Source organism: Nicotiana tomentosiformis, chromosome 5 (genome assembly GCF_000390325.3).
Source record: "Nicotiana tomentosiformis chromosome 5, ASM39032v3, whole genome shotgun sequence".
Taxonomy (NCBI): Eukaryota; Viridiplantae; Streptophyta; class Magnoliopsida; order Solanales; family Solanaceae; genus Nicotiana; species Nicotiana tomentosiformis.
The window spans coordinates 102542798-102552426 of NC_090816.1; the positions used below are offsets into that span (position 1 = coordinate 102542798).

Below are 9629 nucleotides of genomic sequence, written 5' to 3' on the forward strand. Positions count from 1 at the left end.
AATGCAATTGAGGGGTGAAAAACAAAGGAACAAAAGAAGGGTATTTATAGCTGTTGTGAGGGATTTTTATAGGATTAAATATGGGAATCCTATAAATAACTTTCTATTATTGATTTGGTTTACATTAGATTTGATAAGCATCAAAAAATAGACCGAACCCTTTTAAACTTGAAAACCTACCATAAACATATTCTTAGTTTTTAGAAATTAGACATCATACAACGGGCAGGTTATTACTTTTTTTTTTCTTTATTTGCCGGTCAACATTTAATTAACTTCAAAAATTGTCATCTCTATATAGTACTAGTGTAGAATTGGCCCGGGCCCAAACTTTTATTTTATAAAAAGAGTGGATAAATTTTTATGAGATGTATCAAATTTTTGTTATTATAGATATAGTTTGAGAACCTCAATTAGAGGGGGTCTTTTATATGGATTCAAACGCTATTATCCTGGAATTCTCTCCGCATAAATGAATTTTATTTAATTGTAATAATGTAATAGTTCACTGGAGCCATTACATTTCAACTTCCAGAAACAGATTTGCTAACTTAAATAACTTTTGGCGTACAAATATATTTGGGAGCATTAGCTTATTTGCAGTCTGTCATATTCAAACATTATCTTTGATCGCAATGAGTTTCATCTTCAACAGAAAAACAAATGGGTTCTTTCTGTCATCACCGGCCACAAAAGAATTGGATTGATTAATAAGATTAAAACAGTGTAGTTTTGCACTTCAAGTGAACTTGTAAGATTTTAAGAACTCATATTCAATAAGATAGGGAAACTTTATAATAACGTTTATATAAATCAAACTGAAATTTATTCCAACAGGGGGAAAAATTGCAAATTTGAAAGTAATTTTGAGGCGAGGAAAGACTAACATTCACCAGGAAAGTACGATAAAGATTAACTTGGTATTAAAAGGGTTGGGTTACGGGAAAGGAAGAACACATGACCAGAATCTCAAATTAAATTAGTACTTGCATAACACTACTGCTACCGGGCAACAATGGGCCCAAGCATACTGAGTAAAACTTCTGAAGCCAACATTCTCTACCACTTTCACGCACGTATATAATGGTGCCACAAGAATCAAGGTTATATATATGGGCAACTACGACTAAAGAGAGACAAAAGAAAAGCAAACTTACTACTTTGATTCCTATATGATCCCTAAACTCAGTAAAACATGAAGCTACTGCTACAAAGGAGATTCAACAAGAGCAAAAAGGCAATCATGGCAGTATATAAATTTTCAAATAAAAGCTGTTCGCCCACTCCTGCTATGTCTGTCATATGTAGGGTTGAATTTGTCAACAAGCATGTTCATTGTTCTGCAACCACCAAAGAAAATAAAAATATCTTAGATACTGACAGAAAATATTTTATTAGAAATCTACACACATAAATAAGCTAGCAATACTCCTATTTATAATAGTATGAACCAGAAACATTAAATATGTGTAACGACCCAACCAGTCGTTTTAAAAGTTGTAGCCCCACTTCCGTATTTACTGCTCATTCTGTACTTTATAACTGATATATGACTTGCCGGAGTAATTGGTTTAGGTCCGGTGAGGTTTTGGAATGAATTGGAACACTTAGTTCCAAGTTTTAAAGCTTAAGTTCAAATAGTGACCGAATGTCGACTTATATGCAAACAACCCCGGAATAGAATTTTGATGATTCCAACAGTTCCGTATGATAATTTTGGACTTAGGAGTGTGTCCGAAATTTTATTTGGAAGTCCGTAGTTAAATTAGGCTTGAAATGACTAAAATAGGAATTTAAGTTTGAAAGTTTGACTGGGGAATTAACTTTTTGATATCGGGGTCAGAATCCAATTCTGAAAATTTTCATAGCTCCGTTATGTCATTTATGACTTGTGTACAAAATTTGAGATCAATCGAAATTGATTTGATAGGTTCTGATATCGAATGTAGAAGTTAGAAATTCTTAAGTTTCATTAGGCATGAATTGGGGTGTGAATTGTGATTTTAATATTGTTGGATGTGATTTGAAGACTCGACTAAATTCGTATGATGTATTAGGACTTGTTGGTATATTTGGTTGAGATCCCGAGGGGCTCGGGCATATTTCGGATGGTATTCAGATTATTTTCCTTCATTTTGGCACTGCTAGTAGTTGTCGTTTGCTCGTGTTTCAAACCTTCTTCGCGATCGCGAAGATTGGGACGCGATCGCGTAGGCTAAGTTGAGGCAGTGTTGATTTTGTTCTTCGCGATCGCGTGAGGTCAACCGTGATCGTAGGTTGGGCCAACCTGTGCATCGCGATAGCGTGGCATTGTTTGCGATCGGAAACTTGAGAGGAAGCTGGGCCACGCATTTGCTCTATGCGATCGCGTGAAAAGGGATGCGATCACGTAGAGTTGGAATCTTGTGCATCGCGATCACGTGGCATTGCTTGCGATCGCGTAGGGTTAAACCTGGGCAGTGAAAAACCGTACTTCGCGATCGCATGTGATTGTTCGCGATCGCGTAGAGCAAATCTCTGGACATAGAGTTTAAGTGCTGAAAACTATTTTTGACGGATTGGAGCTCGGGAAGAGGTAATTTTTGGGAGATTTTCAGAGAAAACATCCGTGTAAGTATTCTTAACTCAATTTTGATTAGATTACCCGAATCCATCACTGTTTTTAACCTTGTGGGGGGGGGAGGGGGGAGGGGGAATTCCCCTAGGATTGATATTGATGTGATAATTGTAATATGTTGAAAGTCATGTACACGAGGTGACGAGTGTGTACACGGGATAAATGTGGAAGATTATGTTTTTAAATTGTGTAGATCAATGTTGCATATTAATTAAATTATTTTATTTTGTTATATTCTCCATCATTGATCTGATTTATATACTTTAAATTTGCTTAACTTTCTCCTGCTAATTGTTTTTACATGTTTAGCTGAAACTTAGTTTCTTTTATTCTGTGCATTATTTGAAGGTGAAATTTCTTTAATTTAAATATTATTAATATGAAATATTTGATATTTTAAATTTGGAACTGAGGCAACGTATAAAAAAAATTAAATATTATTTTTTTTCCTGAGTTATTTATTCCCGAATATTTTGTGAGATTTTGTACTCATTGTGATTGAGCCGTGAGCTCCCTGTTGTGGAAAGTATTGTTGATGTTGTTTATTTTGGAAAATTGAATTATTTGGGCACTTGAGGTGCAAATTGTGATATATTGTGATATTTATACGCATGCGGTGATATAAGGTCTGGGTGTTGAAATGCATGCGGTGAGATAAGGGTGACTTGATACGCGTGGCTAGTAGTGGAATTACTAGAAGTCATGTGGTGTGATAAGGGTGACTAAAACGCGGGATGCTATTTCGGGAAAAATATTTTTCTTTAAAATTAAATGTGAAGGCTCCCGCGGTGATATAAGAAAATGAGATATTGTGAATTTATTTATGATTTGGGACTCCGAGGCGGTACCCCGGAAGTGCCCTTGTTGATATTGATTTATGGCCGCAGTTGCCTTTGATTATTGTTGTGATTTTCTAAAAGTTGAAAAGAATTCTGTTTTGTTTCCACGAGGTATTATTTGCCTTTATTTTGTGTAGTTAATTGGTGACATACTACTTACTTGATTCATTTCCATTGTCATTTCATTTCTATTATATTGTTAAACATTTCACCTTGTCTTTTATTATTCCAGTAGGGCCTGACCTGACCTCGTCACTACTCTACCGAGGTTAGGCTTGGCACTTACTGGATACCGCTGTGGTGTACTCATACTACGCTTCTGCACATCTTTTCGTGCAGATCCAGGTACATCCTACCAGTCCAGACATCAGTGAGCTACCTGTGTACGAAGACTTCGAGGTATATCTACCAGCGTCCGCAGACTCCGGAGTCCCCTTCTATCATTATTATGTTGCTTCCTTATTTTTCTTAGACCCTGATATATAGATATATTGAGGATCCGGATTTTGGGAGTTGTAATTATGTGAATTGCAGATTTATTTATTTCATATTTCAATTGTTATTCCGCATTGATAGGCTTACCTAGTCTTAAAAACTAGGTGCCATCACGACATCCTACAGAGGAAATTTGGGGTCGTCACAAGTTGATATCAGAGGTCTAGGTTCATAGGTGTTATGAGTCACAAGCAGGTTTAGTAGAGTCTCGCGGATCGGTACAGAGACGTCTATACTTATCTTCGGGAGGCTATGAAACTGTTAGAAAAATATTCACTTCTTTGATTCCTTATCGTGCACATTTGTTGACTTCAAAATTTTAAACCATTGTCTTTCTATTATCTCACAGATGGTGAGGACATGCACAACTATATCCGATGATCAGACATCCGCGCCCCCCGTTAGAGCCGCAAGAGGCTGCGGTCGGGGCAGAGGCCGAGCCAGAGGAAGACCACGTGGTGCAGCCAGAGTACTCGCACGAGCTGCTGCAGAGGAACCACAAGTAGCTCTAGTTGGAGAACATGCACCTGAGACGCCTGTTACTACTCCTGCACTTCAGGAAACTCTTGCCTAGTTTTTGAGCATGTTTGGCACTCTAGCTCAGGCAGGGTTAATTCCACTTGCTCCTGCCACATCTCAAGCTGGGGGAGGAGCACAGACTCCCGCGCGCCCGTACCCCAGAGCCACGGGCCCAGGTTAACCATGCCCCAGAGGTTATACCAGTGCAACCAGTTGTCCCCTTCTATCATTATTATGTTGCTTCCTTATTTTCCTTAGACCCTGATATATAGATATATTGAGGATAAATTCTTAAAAACTTGTGACTTATTTCTACCGGGTTTTGGGAGTTGTAATTATGTGAATTGCAGATTTATTTATTTCATATTTCAATTGTTATTCCGCATTGATAGGCTTACCTAGTCTTAAAAACTAGGTGCCATCACAACTTCCTACGGAGGAATTTGGGATCGTGACAATATGGCTCACAGACTTCAGCAAATGAGAGATGACCAAGGCAATTGCGTCACCTCCTTGTACTTAAAATCTGTGGTACTAATTTGTTATAACTTCTTTCCCTGCTTGTACTATCCCAGGCTTATTGAAATAAATTGCAGATGACGTTTTACTAATAAACGGTCTGCACATGATTGAAGACCTCATTTGAGAGATGGAGCTGCCGACTGACTTCATCAATTTAATAGTCTTCTCAAAATTCCTAAATTATGAACATAAAACTATCTGAAGAGAAGAAAAGCTCATAGGTGTATCTGTATCACACACTGCTTCATACTTCTCCGTTATCCAGCAGCCCCAATTAACTATCTCTGACGAATTATTCCTTTTTTTAATAACCATAGTGTCCAGGCCAGCTTATGCACACCTCAACTAATTCCACAAGTTACCTGCAAAGATCTGTTCCAGTAGGAATTTTGAGTTGTCATGACATAGAATCATTAAACTATGCTACATACTCGGTAAATCAAGGTTTTAGACATCACACTGAAAGCAAAGTTTTTATAAAATCATGACATAAGGAAAAAAAAAAGTCATCCAATCAGGTAAATTATGTAAGAAAAAATCAAGAAATGGCACCCCAAATGATTGTTTACTTTACCATTGAGGCAATCTTTTTAAAGACAAAATCAATTCGCATTTAGCATCGCCTCTTTAACTCCTAGGTTTATATACCAAAACAGCCAAAAAAAAAGAGTTTATCGTGAACACTTTAAAGAGGTAACAAACCACATCTTCAAGTGAACCAACTCCAAAACGTTTTAGTATAATAAAGTTAGCAGCACCATAATAAATATTTACACTTTTAAATTATTGTGTCAAAGGAAAAACTTACTGAAAACCTAGATAAAGTCTTTAAATTGCAATGCACAGTACGTCAACGTTGTTTTCAATTGGAGTAAAGGAATGAATTGTACAGAATACATATACTTTCTTTTCTTTCTTTTTCCTTTCAAAATACAGATGCTTTCCTTGGCGGCTAGATAGAAAGTAGATGTAGCGAAATTAAATCCTAGAAACCGATCAACAAAGGTGCTATGTTGTCATTGAACAATTTTAAAGTCAATAAACATGAAGCATGTTATCACGGGCCCGTTTTCTTACGCTCGCAAGCGGCACCGACTCGCCCGTGCGGCGCCTGCAGTTCCCCTCGCTGCAGGCCAGCCTTCGTCCTTTCCCAGGTTTTCAAGCACGATCCTGTGCCTGTTGGTGGGACTCGCCCATGAGGCTCGCCCCAACTTGTGCCGCCCGTAAGATGTCTAGGCACTTGGCCCTAGACATGTTGTGGCGCTGCATCTTAGGATCACAATCCATGCGCGCCCTGGGGGATTGGCTTAGGACATGTCTTGTCCCTCGCCCAAGACTGAGCATCGCACCCGCGTGCACAGCCCAATCCTCAAGCTTGACATTCGCCTAGTGCATCCGCGACTAGCTCGTGCTCTGCCCGAGTAAGGAAACCTTTAGTCTTTGGCCATTGTCATGCGCGTCTTTCGTGCCATGCCCATACATAGCCCTCGCGACACGCTTCCATTCCGAATAGTGCAGTGTCGCCCCACAACTGCACCTTTAGGCCAACAGACCCTTGCTTGCATGGTTGAACCCAAGCCATGCTCACAAGTCGACACATGATGCCTCTATGACAGATGTGTCGAGTATCCAATCGGCACGGATGTCCTTCCAACATTCGACAGCCCGCGGGGCTGGTCGTCCCACACATCGAGCCTCCAGCGCCTACTTGATGCCCAACGCTAGCCCGAAGGCGTTGCGCCGTCCATAGAGTTCCCTAACTCGTTTGGATACCTAGGACACTCCTTTGAGACATCCAGGCAGGCCCTTGAGGTTGCCCCTAAGGTAGCTCGTTCAATACGGCTTGGTGGAAACACGTATGGGGGAGGCAGGTCGGAGCTTTCATCACCTATACCCCCTTATATATGCTTAAAATTAAAAATACCAAGTTGCCCGAGTAGAAAGATCCACGTCAGACAATCAGAAGAGCCTTTTCTCACCAGTTCTTTGCCGAAGTCAAAACCTCAATGTGCGGGTTGTGACAATGTACTATTAAGAATGAGAATCTATGGAGTAGAAGAAAACACCTTTTAAATATCAAACAAGTTTCACTTTATACTGTGTTTTGCCTACTCTAACTCATGTCTAAGATATTCAAACCATAGGCATGCTAAATGGCCAACTTGTGTTTTAAAGGCTGGACTTGTCGTAGAAAGTAGCAACATCATTTTGCTTTCTTATTCTACTTTCTTTTCTTGTATCATCTATTGGATCTAAAGAATTACTGGTCAGTCACTCTTCATTCATTTCTAATAATCCATTCTTAGTAAAATGCCTAGCAATACCTTGTCTCGGGACAACTTTGGTTGAGTTCGTATGATTCACGGGTAATCAGTTGGCACAGCTTCTCAGCCAGTCAGAGTTATTTCTTTGAGAAGACTAATCACCTGAAAAGCCGGAAGAAAGGAGTTGAAATTAATTTTTTTATCAAGAATAAGGGAGTTGAAACTACTAAACCTGAATGTAAAATTCAGCATATTTACATTGGATATTGTAAACTAACTGAATCAAATGATTCTCAGGATGAGTCACATTCTTGCAGATTAACCAAACAACTAAGAAGATATTGAAGTAAGAAATGCAGAGTTAAAGAATGAAAAAGAATAAGTAATTTTCCTACCAAAGCTTGTCCGGCCAAGAAATTGAGCTATCAACCCCTACAGTAGTCTTAGAATACAGAATATTTTTCAATTGAGAGAGATATCGTGTAAGTTTAATTTCGAGTAGCTTGTCTAAAGGGAGTTCAAAGAAGTCATACCAAGATTGAAGAATGAACTTACTATATACATTGCAAATGTGATAAATTGAACACAATAAGATACTTCATATTTGTAAATCACAAATATTCTATTTTCTCCAATTGGTTTGCCAATAAAGCACGCTCCTCAACATTGTCATATATTAAAGTGTGAAATTAAATCTAACTTGTGTGACTTTTACCTCAGTTAAAACCATAAGAAAGTTATCCAGCACTATCTCAATTAAGTACATGTATTTCCTTGCAAACTATTCTTCTTTTTCGGTCTCATTGTCAATTTTGGAAGCACATATAAAAATATTAGGAGCTGATAAATCTGTTGCTACGATCACGTCATCTAATGTAGTTACACGACCATACCAATCTTCTGTATTCTAAAAGTTAAATTTATTTCTTTGCAATGACTTGACCAATCTGTCATGTGATAATAAGTTTCTTCCAGGTAACATATGTCCCAAAGCTAACCGAAATTAAATAAAATCAATCTGTCGTGGCCCACACAAAGAAAACTCGACCTCTTCAACATTTCTGCAGCCAGAGTCTCAAATCTTTCCAACCTCACCAACTCCCAATTCCTTTACTGCCACCCCCTCTAAGTCAGTATCCATCTCGACAATTTCGCGACATAGCGTCTCTTCCCCTTTTTTCTGATTTCCCTGTCTTTCTTCTCTTTACTTCTCTTCTGTTATCAAATTTCCTAAACCTTAATCCAAACCAAAATCCGGAGAATCCAATAAAATATGTCAAGCAGTTGGTTATCGCTTTTTAAGAATTAAAACCGAAAAAATGCACCTCATCCTGAAATCACTTATAGTATCGAATTTCCATGAATTCTATGTTAGCTTTAACTAACAACTTAATTAATATATGTAGTTTGTTATATGTCAGTAAAAAAGCCGCCATAAGATTTCTCAAGATGAAACAGAAAGCTAGCTAAAAGAACCAAGTCGAACTTGTTACCAGAGTAGCACACACAAACGAACATGAAATTTCAGCAAAAGCAAGTCTCGCCTCTCAGCAGAACTCGTAATTTTATGTTTCAGCAATGCCAATACGGAGAACAGCAGGGGGGAGAAAATGAATCACCCAGCAGCCGCAAAAAGAAAATCGACCTGCGCAAAACAGAGTGAGGAAAAGGATGAGCTGACAAACGGTGAGTCCAACTGCGTTTGCAGCCACGTTTTACAAGACCGACACTCGTCACTCTTTGAAAATACATATCCAGCACTGACTCCAACCCTATGAGAATGACCTTAACCCAAATTACATAGCTTTAATTCCAAACCTAAAAGGAAAAACAAAGGGAATGACAAAGATCTACCAACACAGACAAAAGGGAAGATTGAAGAATTGCACACCACGTGTTTGACAAAGCAAAGTACACCTCAACACCTGATAGACGCGGCAAACATCTTATTACCTCATCTTCTCTAGTCTTGCTTTGGTGTGAAGAGTTATAGTGGAAGCAACTTGGGCTTGAGTTCAATTCGACCAGAACTCTCGAATACCAAAAACCCAGGAACAAAATCAACAGCCCACAATACCAAACTTAGGGAGAAAACGAAGGGGAAAAGAGAGATTTATACCTTGAACAATGTAAAGAGATGAGAGAGAGAGAGCAGGGGGAGATGAGAAACTGAAGACCGTGCTGGCGCTTATGTGTTGAACAAAAAGGATGTACACGGGAACAATTTTAAGCCACTTAGAGGGCAGATTTCAAAAAATAAACCGGATAGCAGGACGACGAAAAGCACCTCAACTCCCGCTTCTAAATTAGAAAATATACATTCATTTGTAACTCAGTTTCTTACTTTATTGTCTATAACACTAATTTTGATGG

General features: G+C 38.6%; 1 long non-coding RNA gene across 4 annotated transcripts; it reads right to left on the reverse strand.

Moving 5' to 3' along the window:
* Positions 1-941: 941 nt before the first annotated feature.
* LOC104100039 (uncharacterized) lies at positions 942-9369 on the reverse strand. Of its 4 annotated transcripts, none has more exons than XR_011407971.1 (3): positions 8750-9369; positions 7317-7418; positions 942-1340 (listed from the first exon to the last, which is right to left on the reverse strand). It is a non-coding gene; the product is annotated as an uncharacterized lncRNA (long non-coding RNA). The 4 variants fall into 4 exon arrangements; XR_011407970.1 differs by lacking the exon at positions 942-1340 and having other exon boundaries at positions 5048-7418; positions 8750-8901; positions 9111-9369; XR_011407969.1 differs by lacking the exon at positions 942-1340 and adding an exon at positions 5048-5364.
* Positions 9370-9629: the final 260 nt, after the last annotated feature.